Source organism: Scylla paramamosain, chromosome 23 (assembly GCF_035594125.1).
Source record: "Scylla paramamosain isolate STU-SP2022 chromosome 23, ASM3559412v1, whole genome shotgun sequence".
Taxonomy (NCBI): domain Eukaryota; kingdom Metazoa; phylum Arthropoda; class Malacostraca; order Decapoda; family Portunidae; genus Scylla; species Scylla paramamosain.
Window position 1 is genome coordinate 7,782,986 of NC_087173.1, and position 20,000 is coordinate 7,802,985.

Genomic DNA, 20,000 nt, shown 5'->3' on the forward strand with positions numbered 1-20,000 from the left:
TTTCTGGGGGACCTGGATATTTATACGGATCAGCGATTTTTCTCCCAGGCTCCCACAGGTTCCTCCGGGGCGCGGCTCAACGAAAAATGTTTCCCAGATTTTATGCAAGTCTATTGGGTAATGTTTGTCTTGCTTTAATTAATTCTACGGCCTTTCTGTCGCATTTCATAAAACGTGAACAGAGGCACACATTCTCAGAGTATCCATCAGGTGTACCCTTCACCTGCACTTACTCACCTGTACCTTTTCAACTGTACCCCTTACCAGTGACCCCTTGTCTTTCACCCCTTACCTATAGACACCTTTCATAAGCCGTCTTTTGTTTCCCTATTAATATCATGTTGAAAATCAGATTCTATATATTATTTTTTTAGTCCATCCTCCTACGCCTCCCTAAAGCCTTACTGCCACGCCCTTTGTTCCTCCTAGAGTAGGCAAAGGGCGCCTCTCACACTGACAATACCCCCTTGACCTCGCAGCCGTAGTGGGGCGTGGGCTGGACAGGTGAGGGCGAGGCGAGACACAAGTAACCCTAAACTTTATTGTGTTGGTTTTGTTTATGTAATATAGTCTTTCACGAGAAATTGTGTTGAAAACTTGTTGGTCTTTTTTATGTGACGAAAGAGTAGAGGGTACGAGGCTGCTGCTACAGCTATTGTTGTTGTTGGTCCTGTAGTTGTTGTTGTTGTTGTTGTTGTTGTTGTTGTTGTTGTTGTTGATCCTGTAATTGCTGTTGCTGTTGTTAGTGTGGGTGTTGTTGGTGTTGTTGTTGATCCTGTAATTGTTGTTGCTGTTGTTAATGTGGGTGTAGTTGTTGCTGTTGTTACCGTGGATATTGTTGCTGTTGTTAATGTGGGTGTAGTTGTTGCTGTTGTTACTGTTGTTGTTGTTGTTGTTGTTGTTGTTGTTGTTGTTGTTGTTGTTGTTGTTGTTGTCGTTGTTATTAATGTGGGTGCTGTTGTTGTTATTGCTGTTGTTGTTGTTACTGTGGTTGTTGTTGCTGTTATTGTTACTGTAGGTGTTGTTGTTGTTATTACTGTTGTTACCGTGGATGGTGGTGGTGGAAGTTTAATTCTCTAGTGAGTCTCAAGAGTTGTAGTAAATAGATAAATAAGTACGAGTTTTGTATGTATGTGTGTGTGTGTGTGTGTGTGTGTGTGTGTGTGTGTGTGTGTGTGTGTGTGTGTTGGAGCAGGAGGGTGCCTAGGAACATCTGGAGAGTTTCACACGTCTTAACTCTCTTTGTTCGGCATGTAAACGGCTGGAGGGGACCTGGGAACAGCGCTCAAGCACCCTACACTCCTTGTTCTGGATGCCACTGATGAATTAAAGATAAGAGAACTCAACGCATCAAGAAAAGATAGGTGTGTGTGTGTGTGTGTGTGTGTGTGTGTGTGTGTGTGTGTGTGTGTGTGTGTGTGTGTGTGTGTGTGTGTGTGTGTGTGTGTGTGTGTGTGTGTTCCCGAGTTGCAGTGTCTACTCCATATTCAAGTGTGCGTGGTACCTATTCAAATAAAAACTACACTTTGAGAGAGTATGAGAGGCGAGGAAGAGCAGAGGATATGCAGCAGGAGATGGGAGGGAAGGAAAAGGCAACGGGGAGAAAAAAAATGATGGAGAGGATGAACGAAAAGACTGCAAGGGGGAGAAGTGGGGAGAAGCCAGTGGGAGAACGAGGAAGCCAAACCGTGGGAGAGGTTCTGTGAGTGTAGAGGGAGAGGCGAGAGATGAAAATAAGAATGCATTGTTTTCATGAAGGTTATTGCGCGTGCACACACACACACACACACACACACACACACACACACACACACACACACACACACACGTTACTGCTGTGATACCTAAAAACTATAATAAACATGGAATATAAACTTACCATAAAAAAAAATATATATATATAATGAAGAAGATCAAACAGGGATAGGTTCGTAATATTAGTGCAGACTGGACGTACTTCTTTCAATGTATGAGATGACGTCACTTTTAGATGTACTAGGAACTGACACACAGTTCAAATTAGTCTACATATACATTGAAAGAATCCCTCAAAGCATTAATTAATTGTGATTCATACATTTATTACTCAAGTCTGACCAATAAACTTCTTTGTTTCAGAGAGACAGGAGAGAGGAGAGGAGAGGCGAGCTGAACAGAGAATAGCATAACAAAACAAAGAGGACAGAGCAGAGCAGAGCAGCACATTCTCTACAGGCAGATCGGAAGTTACCAGAGCATAGGTGAACAGCGAGAACAGGCGTATCGAACAGGTCAGACGGAATTTTGATAGACAGGTCGATTTCAGCAAGGTTTCCACCACGTATCAGCCTCGATCCTGCCACGGTGCGGACGCGATTCCAAAACCATGCAGGGTTCAGTTCCTAAGCGTTCCGAAATTGACTTCAGAGAGAGAGAGGGAGAGGGAGGAGAGGGGAAGCTTATAAAGGGAAGGAGTTTAGTGAAGTTGCTCCTGAAGAAATCAATGGCTTTCGTTAATGAGAGAGAGACAGAGACGAGTGAGAGACAGAGAGAGAGAGAGAGAGAGAGAGAGAGAGAGAGAGAGAGAGAGAGAGAGAGAGAGAGAGAGAGAGAGAGAGAGAGAGAGAGAGAGAGAGAGAGAGAGAGTAAAAAGTGGGAAGAATGAAAGAAGCAGTATCAAGAAAGAAAAGAATGAATGAATGAATGAATGAATGAATGAATGGCTGAATGAGTGAAAAGAATTAATGAAAGAAAAACATGGAAGGAAAGAAGGAGGGAAGAAAGAAAGAAAAGAAAAGAAAGGAGAAAAGAAGAATGAAAGGAAGAGAGGAAGAAGGAAGAAAAGAAGAATGAAAGGGAAAAAAAGGAGAGGAAACAAAAAGCACCAGGAAGTCGGGAACGGAAACGACCGGATCAATATTGGATAAAGTTTTAAATACCATAAAATAAAATAAAAGGAAATAAAAAGGTTCTAGTAAAAAGCAAATGTCAGAGAGAGAGAGAGAGAGAGAGAGAGAGAGAGAGAGAGAGAGAGAGAGAGAGAGAGAGACGTTAAGGAAATGAAACGAGATGAGAAACATTTCTAACCGACAGACACATTAGCCCTTCCCCTTCACCTTCCCTTCTCTCTCTCCCTTCTTCCTCCTCCCCTTGTCTTTCCTTTCTCTTACTCTCCTTCACTCAGCAGTCACTCAGTCGTCCAGTTGGTCACGCAAGCAGTCATTCAACATTGCCAACTCTGCATTAGTTCCTTTCTTTAGTCAGTCAGTCAGTCAGTAGGAAAGCCAGTCGATCGCAGTCCAGTTCTATTTAGTTCAGTAACACAAGTTTAACGTTTCCTGTCTAGTACGTATCTACAATAATCCTTCACTTAAGCCAATTGGCCATTACAATTATTGCCAGGTGACTCAAATTGATGCGTCCATCTGAATAACACATCCACGACGACACATGAATTAGCTAATTGCTAACACCCTCTATTGCTGCTGCTGCTGCTGTTACTACTACTACTACTACTACTACTACTACTACTACTACCACTACTACACTGTTGTTACTACTATTACTACTACTACTACTACTACTACTACTACTACTACACTGCTGTTTCTACTATTACTACTGCTACTACTACTAGTACTACTACTACTACTACGAATACTACAAATACTACGAATACTACGAATACTAATATTATTAATACTAATACTAATAACAATAATAACAATACCATTACTGCTACTACTACAACAACTACTACTACTACAATTACTACCACTACCACTACAATTACTACCCATAACTTACCACTCTTCCTGCACACTGCACATCATAACCATAATCACTATCACCATCCTTCTCATCACCAAACACAACACAACGTCAAATTCCCATTACCCTTCTTTTCTAGCAGTACCGTCACTCCTCATCTTGCCCTTTCCACTCACCCTTATTGGCGCGTGTCCCTGTGTCTCTCCCTCACTTCTTCAACTTTCCAACATTCCTGCTCACCTAATATATCCATCTATAGCCTTCCCCTTGGCCATTACCTTTCCACCTTTCATTTCTCAAGGTCTCTTAACAAAACCTTCCTTCCTCCTCGTCTTTCTCCTTCTCCTTCTTCTCCTCCTGTGCTTTCATATTTTACTGTTACTATGATCTGCTCTCGTCTCGTCTTATGTTCTGATATGTTCTGTAATAAGTCATTCTGTCCCTTTACATCCTTTCATTTCCTGTTATTTCCTCTTCTGCATTACTGTTCTACTGCATCATTGGGCCGAGGTATATTATGTCCTGTTATGTTCTTTGATGTTCAGTTGTCTCCTATTGTGTTATCTTGTGTCATATTCTGCGTTCATATCTTGGTATATTGACCTGTTGTTATGTTCTGTTACATCTTCCTTTCCTATTAACTCCTATTATATCTTATCATCATACCATATTATGTTCTATACTTTTTATCTACTACAATATATTACCCTATTATCATGTGTTATTTTCTACTATTTATGTCTTCTTATTTCCTTTCTCCTTCTATAGCATTTTTCTATCATCCCTCCTTCTCCTCATCTTCCTTTGTAACATCCTTCTGTTATCTCTCTCTCTTACTCCTCCTCCTCCCCATCCTCATCCTATACTGTCCTATTCTTTTGACCCTTCTCCTCAGTGTCTATTGTCAGTGCTCTCTAATTTCCCTCCTGACCACTCTTTGGCTATCCATCAACATACTCGTACTGTCAGATGCTCTCTCTCTCTCTCTCTCTCTCTCTCTCTCTCTCTCTCTCTCTCTCTCTCTCTCTCTCTCTCTCTCTCTCTCTCTCTCTCCTGCTACTCGTAATCTCCACCTTCCTTAAGTTTCCCACTAAACAGTTACAATATTATTTCTGTTACTGCCACTCACGGTAAACGACCCTAATTATCCTTCGCTTCATCCTCCTGTTTATATTATCTCAGACATCTTTCTTCTCCGGCAGTACTTACGTCTTTCTTTTTTTTTCCCCTTTTTTCCCGTGCACGATTACGATGAAGCTTCTATTAGTGATAGCGTCTCCTCGTATCCTCTTTTTTTCCTGAACATTTCTTTGTTTTCTCGTGCACCATTACGACAAGAGTCCTTCTATCACTGCCGCTGTTCGTGTCCTCGTATCTGCTGTTTTTCCTACAGTCTTTTTACTGATGCCTACTTATTTTACTACTCGCTTTTATAACCTCCCACTGCAACAAATCCAGCACAACCACCACCTTGATAACTCGCAGCGGCAAAGACCACCATTACACCACCCACCTGTAACCTACAATGATCTAATTTCAACTCCCAAAATTACTGACCATTGCAGTATAACAAAGTCAGAGGGAAGATACGAAATCAGATCCCTTACAGACAGAAACTAAATAGTGCAACTAGCTTGTTAAATCAGTCATTGGAGTATTTTGCTGCTCCTCTTAAAAAAACAAATAAATAAATAAATAAATAAACAACAGCGGAGGTCAGTGAACAGCAAAGGAAGGTGCAGGGGAGAGATAATGAGCAGGTGATAGGAGTAGCAAAAGAACACGGAACAGTACGAGAAGAAAAGAAAGCGGAAAACATGAAAATTATAAAAGATGATATACAAGAAAAAGGAAAGAAACAAAGAAAGGAAAAAAGATAAAAAAGGAAGTAATAAAGGAGGTGCATGTTGCTGATTAGACAAGGTATGGTAAGGAAAGAAACTAAAACAGTGACAAAGGACACAGGAGAAAGTTTAAAAGAGCTGGATATAAAAGAAGGATAAGAACGAGTAGGAGGATGAAGACATTAGAAGGATGTTGTAAGAGGAGGAAGGTAATAGGAAGACATAACAGTATAAAACAGTACATGATAGAGCATACAAGGAGTGAGGGGATGAACGAGTCAATATTTAGTGGAAAGATGAGACAGGAATGAGAGTGACTGCAAACGGAGACAGTACTGCAAGGACAAACATCAAAACAGCGTGACCCACGGAATATCATTTGAGAAAATTTCAGTAGCATGTGGTAGACTGGCAAACAGACAGACAAACAGAAGAAAAAACAAACAGCAAAGAAAGCAAAAAACAGGAAAAAAGGAAATCACACACACACACACACACACACACACATGAACGAGAAACGATAGCAAAAAATCCAAAATCCATTGAAATCCGCTAACTTACTGAAATGTTTCGGACACAAAGGGACAAACTGAGACTGACACACACACACACAGAGAGAGAGAGAGAGAGAGAGAGAGAGAGAGAGAGAGAGAGAGAGAGAGAGAGACAGGGCAATAAACAAGACACAAACAATAACAAGACACAAACAATGGTGAAGCAATGGTGAAGCAATATGACTCCCTACACGCGCTTCACGAACCCCGCTCCGAGTCCTTCCCTAACCTGACAGATTTAAAATTGCATGCAACACTTTTTTTTTCACTCCTTTTATCCTTTTAGTCATAGTTCTCAGTTTTACGTGGAAGGAAACACGACAGGTAACTCAGTCCTTCAACAGGTAGGATAAAAGAAAGAACACCTGCTACCTGAACACAGAACGTACGTACCTGGCACATGCCTCAACATAGGGAGGGAAGGAAAAAAGGAGGGAAAAAAGAAATACAGAGGGAAAGAGGAAAATATGACGTCCATGAATAGAGGAAGAGAAGTAAAAACAGAGGAGAGCGTGAAATGGAGAGTGAAATTGAAAAGGTGGATGAGAGGAAGGAAGGAAATCTTTAGGTCTAAAAATTTCCTTTACTATTTTATCATCCAGTCCTCCTCGTCCTCCTCCTCCTCTTTCTCCTTTTCCTTCTAATATTCCTCTCCCATTTCCTCTTCTTCCTTGCCTTTTGTCTATCTTCACTTTTCTTTTCGACTTTCTCCTCTTTCTTTTCTTCCCAACTTTCCCCTTACCTGCTTCCTCTATTCACTTCATTCACACACCATCTCTCTCTCTCTCTCTCTCTCTCTCTCTCTCTCTCTCTCTCTCTCTCTCTCTCTCTCTCTCTCTCTCTCTCTCACAAATGAGTGTAATTTATTGGTCATTGTTTGGTTGACTCGTTGCTATAGTTACGTCATCATCTTGGAGGTGACAGGCTATTCTGTGTCACACCCACACACACACACACACACACACACACACACGGGGGAAATTAACGTTACATAATTTCAATAACAGAGAAGCAGCAGCAACAACAGCAGCAGTAGTGGTAGTAGCAGTAGCAGTATAATAATAGTAGTAGTAGTAGAAGTTGTTGTTGTTGTTGTTGTTGTTGTTGTTGTTGTTGTTGTTGTGGCAGTAGTAATAGCACTACCACAGCAACAGCAGCGGCATTAGTAGTAGTAGTAGTGGTGGTAGCAGTAGAAGTAGTAGTTGTAGTAGTAGTAGTAGTAGGAGTAGGAGTAGGAGTAGCACCTTAATTAATTGATGGAATTATCCTAGTGTCGCATCAGCATGCATAGTAAAAGCCAAATTAGCGGCCTAACGAGCTGGATAATGAGGCTTATGTTGTAGACTGTATCCCTTGGGAGGAGGAGGAGGAGGAGGAGGAGAAGGAGGAGGAGGAGGAGGAGGAGAATGGAAACCGAAATTAACACGAAGGAAAAAGCCACCGCAACACACTTTCTGTCCCTCATGTGATTGTTTGTGGAGGAAAGAGAGAGAGAGAAGGAAAAAGGAGGAAGAGTATGAATAGACAAGTGATACTGAAAGAGTAAAGGTAATATAGAAACTGAGTGAAAGAAATGTAAGGTAGATGAAGGAAATGGGGAGTGAGGACGAAAGGATATGGTAAGTATAAACATGTAGGGGATTTAATAAAAAGATAGAGAAAAATAGAAAAAAAAAACACAATCGAAACAAAAACAAAAAATAGGAAAGGGAGAAAGAGAGTTAAGGGAGGTGAAGAAAAGCTAGAGAGAAAACGATGAGACAAAGGTACATAATGAAAATAAATATAAAGAAAAAAATAATGGAAACGAAAGATAACGAAACGAAAAAGCAGCAAATGAAATCACCAAGAAAGAGGGAACCAGTGGAATGAAGAGGAAAGGACCAACAGTAAAGGTAAGTAATGATAAGTAGGACACAACTGGTAAGCAACTGTCTTATGGCGCCGCAACAAGGTCATACGGCACCTGCTAGGATTCCCAGGCAGCGCTACCTCTCCCGCTGAGAAAGACAAGGGAGAAAGTGAAGGGAGGCAAGGAGAAGAGTGGGAGTGAATGGAAATGGAGATAAAACAGAGAGAGAATGAAAATGGAGAGAAAAGAGTGAGAAATTGGAAGTGAAAGTAGAGAGGAAAGGAAGAGAGACTAGAAATGAAGAGAAAAGGAAGAGATAGACTGGAAATGGAGAGAAAAGGAAGAGAGAGAGACTGGAAAGGGAGAGAGAGGGTGAGAGAGAACATACAAAGCAGGAAATGAGATGGGGGAGTGGAGGGAGGGGAGAAAGATAAAAGCCGAAATAAAATCTGTGGAAAATGAGAAAAATGAGGAAATAAAAAAATGGGATGCAAACAATTTTCACTCGATTACACATAAAAAAAAAGGAGAAACAACTGAATTACGAAATGATAGCGAACTTGAAAGCATAACTTGAATATATTTTTCTCTGTTATTATGCATACTGATTAAAAAAGAATATATATGAAAAAAAAGGGTTATAACACACACACACACACACACACACACGCATACACACACACACACACCATTCAGGACGCAATCAACGCTAACACATTTTTCACGAAATTAACGAAAAAAGTGAGAGTGAGAAAGTGAAAACCAGGATTAGTAAAAAGAAAAAGGGAAACACCGAAATATAAATAAAAAAAATTGAAAAGAGGCCTTATATGGACTCTCTCTCTCTCTCTCTCTCTCTCTCTCTCTCTCTCTCTCTCTCTCTCTCTCTCTCTCTCTCTCTCTCCAAAACCTTCACATGTTTCTCAGTTCAATGAATCAAACAAAAGAAACAAGAAAAGCCAACCTCAGGGAGAAAAGAGATGAATGGAAAGGCACAAAGGAGAGAGAGAGAGAGAGAGAGAGAGAGAGAGAGAGAGAGAGAGAGAGAGAGAGAGAGAGAGAGAGAGAGAGAGAGAGAGAGAGAGAGAGAGAGAGAGAGAGAGAGGGGGGAGGGTTGTGAAAAATTATAACAGGGGGCATTGTAGAAATAAGCTTCCAAATGAAAAAATTACTTTGACATAAAAATACAGTATCTGATAATGACAGGAGAGAGAGAGAGAGAGAGAGAGAGAGAGAGAGAGAGAGAGAGAGAGAGAGAGAGAGAGAGAGAGAGAGAGAGAGAGAGAGAGAGAGAGAGAGAGAGAGAGAGTAATATATCGTAAAGCAGAGCCGATGAAATAGAAGAAATATTTCAAGCAGCCAAAAGTAACAGAAAGTTAACGAAAGAGAAGAAATACAAAGTAAGCCAAACACATAAATACTCGCGGCATAAGCAAATTACCAGAGAGAAAAATGTGAGTTTAACAAAAAAAAAAGAATGTAGCACCGACATCAAAGCAATCAAGAACCGCACAAAATCACGGATGAAAAAGAACGTACAGGTAAAAAAGAAAAATAAATGCAAATACACCTTGTCTACCTGTGCTCGTAACGCATCACAATATACCTGTCAAATTTTCATGTGCATTTATTTATTTATTTTTATTTATTTCTCTTTGTAGCACGGAGGGGAAAGAGACAGGGAGTACCAACATACCAACGCATTAAGGGAGAAGACAAAATGGAGGTAGGAAAAAAGGTTACTATACGAGGGGTGACGTATATGGAAGGAGGAATGAGAGAGGAAGAAGGAGGGACAAAAAGGTAAGTTGCTGCAAAGTGAAAAGCACCGAATGGAATAAGAGAAATGGGAGAGGGAAAACAACAAATAAAAAGTAAGAGCACGGAATAATAGGAAACAAAAAAAAAAAAGAAAAGTAAAACATCACCAGTGGCACGCTTTTGCAGTTTCTTCTCGAATTACAAAGACTTGCATTGAAAAAAATAATAAAGTACAGCAGACCAAGCCTTATGCTATGACTGATTTACTTCCCAATAATTTTTACTTTAGATAAGAACATATAGCTTATCAAAAACATCTTCGGGAGGGCCAACGTGTCTGCGGTTTTTTTCTTCCTTTGTGTTCTTGTGTGTAATGTTCTCTCTGGTCGTCGGTACTAATGCCGTATAGAAAGATCCACTAGTGATCTGGCTTTCTTTACTAAATCTAAGTATCCTATCTAAGGAATTTCAGTAAAATCGTTGCTGCTATCTCAGATTTATAAAAAGATAAATCTTTACTGTTTAAGGTTTCCTTAGACGATCTTAATCCCGTTGTCTGCACCTTTATTTGAAGTTTCATAAATAATTTCAGCAAAACCTCTTGTCCAGTCCACTCCCACACTGATGACTATGACTCTACCCAACATTTCCTTACTTCAGCTGGACGTCTAACTCAACTGAAGAAGATAAACATTTCAGGCAGAGAATCACGGAGTGTTGAACGTCAGGTCTTTATAATTTCTGGAAGGAGCACGGCACACTTTGTGTTGTCCTGCGCCTCGAAGGTTTAATTAATTCCTTCACCTAGGAGTATCCATCACCTCGAGGCAGCCTTCCACACAACTATCACCTCTTCAAAGACACTCATCTGTTTTCCTCCTCCACACCGAACTTGATTTGACCATCCATTATTAAAAATTCAATAGGAAATTCGTCATCTAATTTCTTGAAAAGAAAAAAAAAGGGTTTACCTGGAGTTATGTACTCTGTGTCGTCTCCGCCACTTTCCTCCTTTGATGATAAGCTAACTCAATAGAGGCACTTATCTGTCCTTGTAGTGAGTATGGCTCCTGTGCGTGTGGCTCCACTCACACACCTTTATCAAGCAGAGAAGAATCAAAACGCTTTTCATTTCATCAACTCCCGTTTCTTAGTTGATAGTCTTCACTCTCACACTCCGCAGCTGCATCTATTGCTGTCTTCTACCATTATTTCCGTGATTGCTACTTTCAGAACCTGCTAACCACATGCCTCTCCCACTCCCGCGGTCTCGCTGCACAAATCTGGTGTACTTATTCTCACCCTCACGCTGTCCCTCTCACTAACGTAAGAGTTAACCAGTAACCTCATTCTTTCTTTCCTTTCACTGACGAACACTGGGACTTTCTTCCTGCCTTTGACTCAAGGCAGGAGTGTCGGGGCACCTCCGGAACTCAACTGGCTTTCGATTCAGAAACCAATATCATATTTTTGGGGGACAGCGGCAACTCAGCAGGATTTTTCTACATTTTTACACAATTGGTCTGCCTCCTTTCTGCGTAAAATGAATAAACAAATAAATAAAAATCTGAATTAAATGCCACAAAATAAGAGAGTAAAAAAAATTACGCCCGAACAGGGACTCGAACCCTGGACCGTTAGGTTAAAAGCCTAACGCTCTACCGACTGAGCTATCCGGGCTCATAGAAATATGATGGTAATATTTTTAGCAAATCATTTCGAAAGTTCGAATGACGAGGGTAGATCTGCCTTATAAGGCTCGCCCACAATAGGAAACCACTTAAATCTAAAAATAAGATCATGTGAATATGAGGCAGCCAGATATTGCCAGTTAGGATAGCTTAGGTTGATTAAAGGTAAACTACTGTAAAATCTAGCCTGACCTAACCTAACACTACGTAACATGATCTCGCCGCATTTAAAGGCCACTACGCCGCTAAGCACTCCAGGCACTGAATCCTAAACTATGCAACCACAGCTTATCATTTCGATGTAAACAAAAGTGATCCTGTCAACACATAACTAAAACTGTAATTCAAAGCACACCGACATTTATGAAAGCAGTTTTTAAATTCAAAGAACAGTTTTCCGAAAATGTAACCGAAATGGTGACTTGTCTTCATTTGATCCCGAAAGTAATATGGAGAGTTTCATATTACAGGAAATAGTTTCATTGTAAGACAGACTGGTAAGGCCTCTGCGTGTTTCCTTGTAGCTTTATTGCGACCAGCGATTTAAACTACCTTCCTCGTTGGGTTTAAAGGACCAAAAGTTAAAGTTTCTCCAAGGAAAATAGTAGAGGATTTCCAGACCTCATTTAAAGTTTGGATCTAAAAGTTAAGATCCAACTTCTTTTTTCCAACGGGTCTGTACAACATGGAAAAAAAAAAGATAAAGAAAAGTAAAAAAAAAAGTTCTTACACAGCCATTACACGTATAGATTGTCACACACACACACACACACACACACACACACACACACACACTAGTGAATGCGTCTTTTGTTGAGGCGAATAAGTCACTATAAAAAGTATTATTGAACATTATACCTTCTCTCTCTCTCTCTCTCTCTCTCTCTCTCTCTCTCTCTCTCTCTCTCTCTCTCTCTCTCTCTCTCTCTCTCTCTCTCTCTCTCTCTCACACACACATATACCTCAAAAGGGAAAAAGACAAAAAACTCCTTTTTTCCTCCCTCTCACTTCCCGTTTTTTCCCCAAAGCTTCTCTACAAAAAATGGAAAAAGAAAAAAAAACAGCCTTTTGTGATCCACGGCTGCCTGATTGGGCGGCTACTCAGGCTCAGACTCGCGCGGGAAAAAGAAAATGAAGGGAAAAAGCTGCTAAAATTAGTGACATCAATTAAAGCAATTTTGAGCTGTAATGGAAATGGAATATGGACGAAATGTGATGGTGGTGGTGGTGGTGGTGGGAAGGAAGGGGTGCGGATAGGGGAGTTATGATGATAAGGAGGGAAGTAACAAATAACTAAACAAACGTAACTGTATAAATAGATTAAAATTAAAGTACACAAAAGAAATAAAGAAAGTATCCAAGAAAGATCAAATTATAGAAAAAAACGAACAAAGAACAAATAATCACAGTATCAAGAAATCTATCACGATGACAAATAACAAATCTGTATATATATATATATATATATATATATATATATATATATATATATATATATATATATATATATATATATATATATATATATATATATATATATTTTCCCTACCCTGTCCTGAATGTTTATTTTTCTCTTTCCTTTTTTAATAAGTAGGCGGGATGACGATGGTGAGGAGAAGGACGAGGAGGAAGATGAGGAGGAGGAGGAGAAAGAAGAGGAAGAGGAGGAGGAGGAGGAGGAGGAGGAGGAGGAGGAGGAGGAGGAGGAGGAGGAGGAGGAGGAGGAGAAGCATGTGGTAGTGGTGGTGGTGGTAGTGGTGGCAGTGGAATTGGCGTGATGAGTGGACGCGACTGTCAAATGAAGAGAAAACAGAGAGAGAGAGAGAGAGAGAGAGAGAGAGAGAGAGAGAGAGAGAGAGAGAGAGAGAGAGAGAGAGAGAGAATATTGAGGAGCACAGTCTGAAAACATTCTAGTGTTTTTTTTTTCTCCAATATAAAGAAAATGAGGAGGAGGAGGAACACATGGGAATACAAAACAACATAAAGGAAAGACAAACAGCAGCAGCACTTAGTCCTGAAGTGGCTCTTCGTGGGGACTATCCAACATACAGTACGAGAAATGAATACCACAGACGAAGGCTTCTCCCTACCCATCGCTCCCTCCACCCGGGGCTGATAAGAAAAGATGTAATAAGCAGTGTGGAGGAAAGGGATAAGAACTACCACTAATGATACTTAACTGTGCTCAACAATCCGCAACAACCTCAGTAAAGCGACACAGGTAATTATTGGAGGAATTTGGGGCAGCACATAATATCTGAGCTGTGGACTGGACTTCAAATGCTTGTGTAATCCAGACCTAATTGCTGTGCTATCGATGACGTTAACAAGTAAAGGGTACGGAACTTTAATGATCAGTTTGAAGAAGTGTTTCGCTTCGTTTGACGGGAATCTTTCACCATTTACCTTGAGGCTCTTTTGTCTTCTTGTTATATTTGGCCGATCAAGTGTAAAGTAGTCATCCTCATTACTGTTGTAGAATCATCTGAATATTTTAAACGCTCGTATTGGATCACCTCCCTTCCTTCGCTTCAAGACCATATCTGTCAGCCGGGATATCATTTCAAGTGCTTTATATTACAGTTTTTCCTAGATTTTCAAGAGGAGGAGGAGGAGGAGGAAGAACAGGGGGAGGCGGAGTCAATTTTCAAATGTAATTACGCATTTTTTGGTTGTAGGTTTTGATAGTTTTGCGTTAAATGTTATTGGTTTCATTTCCTAAATTAACCCTTTTAAAGAAGACAGACAGACAGACGCACAGACAGACAGAGAGAGAGAGAGAGAGAGAGAGAGAGAGAGAGAGAGAGAGAGAGAGAGAGAGAGAGAGAGAGAAAGTCAGACAGTGCTCAGTATTATCGATCATGTGACGTTACGTAATAAAAAATTGGGTAGTGGTGGCTATTATGTAAGGACCTAAGTAAATATTAGTGGAAAAGACACGAAAGGAAAGTTATCAAAGAATTTATACCCTGACACACACACACACACACACACACACACACACACACACACACTAAGACCGAAAACTTCCAAATTACATCTACTAAACTCTCTCTCTCTCTCTCTCTCTCTCTCTCTCTCTCTCTCTCTCTCTCTCTCTCTCTCTCTCTCTCTCTCTCTCATACTGGCGTGTACCTTTGCATAACTTCACTCTACAATTAGGTAATCGATTCACTTGCTTGTACTGACACTGCCTCACCTGACTAGAGAGAGAGAGAGAGAGAGAGAGAGAGAGAGAGAGAGAGAGAGAGAGAGAGAGAGAGACGTACAATACAGGTCAGGTCTTGTGAAACATACGATAGATAAAAACTGGGACTGGGAAGAAAGAGAAGAAAAAGATATATAGAAGGAAAGGAAATAAAGAGGAGTAAAGGATAACTGAAATGTAGATTAAGGGGAATAAGAGAAGGGAAGGAAAGGGGAGTGAAGGATATGAGAGCAGGGACTGAAATAATAAAAAAAAAATAAGAATAAGAGGAGGGAAAGAAATAGAACAGAAGAGAAGAGAGGGAGGTGATGGAGAATGATGGAAGAAAGAAGGAAAGAGAGGGAGAGAGGAAAAATAAAGCAAGAAAAGCAACATGGATGAATGGAAGAGAGGGGAAAGTGAGGAAGGTCAAGAAAAATGGGAGGAGAAGGGGAGGAGTGAGGGGAGGCTAGGTAATGTGAGTAGATGGATTGATGGAAAAGGGGGACTGATGCAGAGGGGAAAGGTGTAAATAGTGAGGGGAAGAATGAGGGAAGTGAGGGGAGTGAGAGTGAATGGGTGTCGATACATACAAGAATGGCAGGCTTGGCAAACAGTGATATTGATGAGGTAGTGAAAGAGAGTGAGGGAGAGACTGCTAGGAGGTGAGAGGGGTGTGAGAGGGGAAGAGGGAGAGTGAGAGGGGAAGAGAGAAAGAGAATGGTCGTGAGTAGAAACTTTCTCCATTCATGAATCATTTAAGGGTAATGTGAGTGAGTGGATATTCTTTCTCTCTCTCTCTCTCTCTCTCTCTCTCTCTCTCTCTCTCTCTCTCTCTCTCTCTCTCTCTCTCTCTCTCTGCAGGTCCAATATAGTTATGCTTACCCTGCTGACAAGTGACCTGCTCTTCAATAATTCACAACAGTTAACGAAGTCGTGGTGGTGGTGGTGGTGGTCGTGGTGGTGGTGGTGGTGGCGGTGGTGGCGGTGAAGGAACAGAGAGAAAGAAACAGTGAGGCAATAATGGTGGTGATGACACGCCAATCTCGGCTCACCAGAATTATAGGAAGTACAAAGCTCCTCCCCCCGACACACACACACACACACACACACACACACACACACACACACACACACACACACACACACACACACACACACACACACACATACACGTCAATACACCATCAGTTTATCCCATGCTACAAAGGAAGAGAGAGAGAGAGAGAGAGAGAGAGAGAGAGAGAGAGAGAGAGAGAGAGAGAGAGAGAGAGAGAGAGAGAGAGAGAGAGAGAGAGAGAGAGAGAGAGAGAGAGAGAGAGAGAGAGAGAGAGAGAGAGAATAACTGTATTTTCACACTCACCATTACTTTCTAATCCTCTCACCCACAATACACTCCAGCCTCACCTTCCCTCACCTCCAATGCAACCCTTCCTCATCTGCCTTACCTCCAGCATATCCCTTCATCACCTCTCACCTCACTTTCTCGTCTACCTTTCCCTTCACCTTCCTTCTACCCACTAACCACCCCTCCATCTCTCCTTACCTGCACCAGCTCCCTTAACTTCCCTCTACTGCCAACCACCCACGCCCGCTCCTCACGCCCTTGCACTCCTCCACCCGCTCTCACCTCTCGCGCCCTCAAAAACACCACCTGAAGGACCGCCACCAGACCCTACCCTTTGAAATCCAAAACAGTAGATGATGATAGGGTTTAACGAAGCAAACAGCGACAGGTAGGTTCTTTTCACCTGTGTTTTCTTGTTTTCTCCTGCTCCTCCTCCTCCTCCTCCTCCTCCTCTTCCTCCTCCTCCTCCTCCTCCTCCTCCTCCGCCTCATCCTCCTCTTTTATCTCTCTGTCTTAAACGATATCAAAGTTCTGTGCAGGGGAGGAGAATGGAAAGTGCTGTGACAAATTGTAAATACGAAGAAGTTTGGAAATATTTGTTCCTCTTACCATATGAAAGAGTGTGTAGCTGTGTATGTATGTATGTATGTATGTATGTATGTATGAATGATGGATGGATGGATGGATGGATTAATGGACAGATGTGTGCGATGTGTGTGTGTGTGTGTGTGTGTGTGTGTGTGTGTGTGTGTGTGTGTGTGTGTGTGTGTGTGTGTGTGTGTGTGTGTGTGTGTGTGTGTGTTTTCATGTTTTGTATTTATGGAGCTGCGCGCCAGGCCAGGTCAAGGTGAGGGGGAAGGCAAATCAATGTAGAAATTCGGGTGAGATGAAACGAATATCAAAATGGAATGAACTTCTTTCCTCTTCTTCTTCTTTTAATATTTTCAACTTCTTTCTTCATCTTCAAATTCTTCCTTCTTCTTCAAATGTTTTTTTTTTTTTTGGAGGGGTGGGAGGGGAACTTAAATACATTTGGAAAGATAACGTATGAATAATTTTGAGTGTACTTTGGAATGAATGAAAAAACATGTGTGTGTGTGTGTGTGTGTGTGTGTGTGTGTGTGTGTGTGTGTGTGTGTGTGTGTGTGTGTGTGTGTGTGGGTGGGTGTGTAAGTGTGCGTTGAAGTAAACACTATTACATTCTTTACACCCTCCACACAAAACATATTTCCATTAGAACCAAACCAATTTCTGCTTCACAATACCAGTTTATGTTGAGAGGTAAAGAATTGTAAGACCTGTACGATAACGTCTACCAAGGTTACGCGCTGCCAGACGTAAAAAGAACACATTTCCTCTACCATGGACAAAACTGAAATTATGATACACAACTTAACTCATCACTAGTATTATTATTTCACTATATATACTATTAATGCTTCACTATTATACTATTATCTCGCTTTATTTACTTATTTAATTTGTAGTGTTGTTCTGTAGGGAGCAAAATGTGAACTAAATAGGGATACACAATTCAAAACTTCATTGGTGTCACTATCTCACTATACACACAGTCAATGCGTCACTGTTTTACCTTCTCTGCGTAACATCTCTCTTTTTCTTCCTTTTTGATGGCGTTTTTCTCTCCTGGTCCTCGATTGTAAGGGAAAAATGTAGGGTAACAAAAATATAGATGAAAAAAACAATGGAATAAAAGCGGTGGAAAAAAAAATCTGAAATGCTCCCGTCAATCAGTCACACGTTGAGCTCACGTCCTATACTTTTTTATATATTTTTTTTCCTTATACTTTCACTTTTTTCAAGCGTCAAACTTTTTATACTGGAGCGAAAAGAAATATCCCACACACACACACACACACACACACACACACACACTCAGCCGCCACATTTCACAGTCACGAGGTACTAGTCATACATTCAATTTTGGGGAAGAACTCAATTTTCCCTCGGCTACACAGGGGAGAGTGGAAAGAGGGAGAGGGAGGGAGGAAGGAAGGAAGGAAGGAAGGAAGGGAGGAGAGGAACAGAAAAATGTGAGAGAGGAGGAGGAGGAGGAAGAAAAAGAGGAGAAGGACGAAGAAGCGGTGTAGGCGGCAGTGACGGTGGAAGAAAAGAAGAGACGAGAAGTGGTGTAGGTGGCGGTGGCAGTGGAAGAAGAGAAGAGAAGAGAAGAGAAGAGAAGACACAGAGAGAGAGAGAGAGAGAGAGAGAGAGAGAGAGAGAGAGAGAGAGAGAGAGAGAGAGAGAGAGAGAGAGAGTCTCAGACAAAGGAGAACACAAACTGAAAAGAAACGTTTTGTAAATTGTTAGTATATGTTTCTGTTTTTACTTTTTGGCATGGATGTGTGTGTGTGTGTGTGTGTGTGTGTGTGTGTGTGTGTGTGTGTGTGTGTGTGTGTGTGTGTGTGTGTGTGTGTGTGTGTGTGTGTGTGTGTGTGTGTGTGTGTGTGTGCGTGTTTGTCACCGTCACATTAGCTACACTTCCGATTACCAAAAGGGAAACGAAGGAAACATTTACATAAACACTAACCCTTCAATACCCTTTTCCCTATCCCCTACGCCTCCGCTCCCCTCTCCCTCCCCTCACACAAACACAAAGCATGCTACAAAACTATGTGCGCGACTGCAGACAGAGGGAAAATTATACACATCCTTTATAGAGAACCCAGTAATTTTCCAGGAACGGACTGCAATACTTCCCTGCACACGCTGGAAGAAGTCATCCAAAACATTGAGTATATTCCAGAGTATTGCAGTTCGTTTCATGGAATGCAAAGAAAAATACTTTATAGGTCTTCGAAAACGTAAACTTTCTTAGATTCCTGAGTTTGTTTCGATAGATTCTCCCTCGTTGTCTGTATGATTATTCAGTTTCCAATTACAATTCCACTGTTGTTGACGTGCACATCCTGAACGTTTTTTTTTCGTTCTTGCCTATCTTGTTCTTATTCATTTGTATGTGTACGTCTATGTGTGCACGTATGTGTGTGCGTAGATATAGAGTCTACCATGTCACTTCCTCTTCTGTACCTAATTCCTCTGTCTACATCCCTCACTTCACGCTCCCATTCCTCCCGTCTTTTCTTCTTCCGGCTCCTCCTCCTCTTCCACCTCCTCGTCAGTAGCAGGTGAGGCAGACAGGGGGCAAGTAACATGTAATATCGATGATGCTGTCGGCAATATATTTCTGTTGTGTAGCTTTACGTGTGTGTGTGTGTGTGTGTGTGTGTGTGTGTGTGTGTGTGTGTGTGTGTGTGTGTGTGTGTGTGTGTGTGTGTGTCTGAAATACATGCTACATAATACAAAGCACGTAGATACCAAGGAAAGCATTACAATATATACCCATGTCCTCGTCACCTCACGCGTGCAAGCAACACAAGAGCCACACGATGCATCACAATCCACGCAGGTGTTGCAATCAGTAATAACAGGTAAGGTGAAAACAGGTGAGAGAGAGAGAGAGAGAGAGAGAGAGAGAGAGAGAGAGAGAGAGAGAGAGAGAGAGAGAGAGAGAGAGAGAGAGAGAGAGAGAACACTAATAAAGAAACTGACACGGACAGACACACAAGGACAGGAACACGGACAAGACCGAAAAGATACGAAATGTGGCACCAGCACCAGAGAACACGAAGGAAAAACAAACAGCAGTGCGAAGAAGGAGGAAGGCAGGAAGGAATTTAATAAGAAAGTTAGGAGCTGGGAGAAAAGGAATCAGCCAAGAAGACTCAACACCAGTAATCCAGGAGACTTATCAGCTTGCCTTTAATATGAAACGAAACAATCAAGTCTCAAGGCTCCAATCAGAGGATCGAATCAGATTAGAGAAAGACACAGGGATTAAATCGATCCTTTATCAACTGTACCTCGCCCTCCTAATCCTCCTTCACTTAAAACCCCCAAATCCCTAATCCCCACGTGGGTATTTAAGCCAGTTTAATCCAACCTCTCTTAATTAAACCGCCAGGTAAATGGAGTCACGGGAGGAGTGAATC

The 20,000-nt window shown here is 41.4% G+C and overlaps 1 protein-coding gene and 1 non-coding gene across 3 annotated transcripts in view; both read right to left on the bottom strand.

Moving 5' to 3' along the window:
* LOC135112095 (uncharacterized) overlaps positions 1-20,000 on the bottom strand; it is an 86,654-nt gene that overhangs the window by 29,967 nt on the left and 36,687 nt on the right. The gene's annotated exons all lie outside the window — the stretch shown is intronic.
* Trnak-uuu (transfer RNA lysine (anticodon UUU)) lies at positions 11,369-11,441 on the bottom strand. Its single transcript has one exon. It is a non-coding gene; the product is annotated as a tRNA-Lys (tRNA).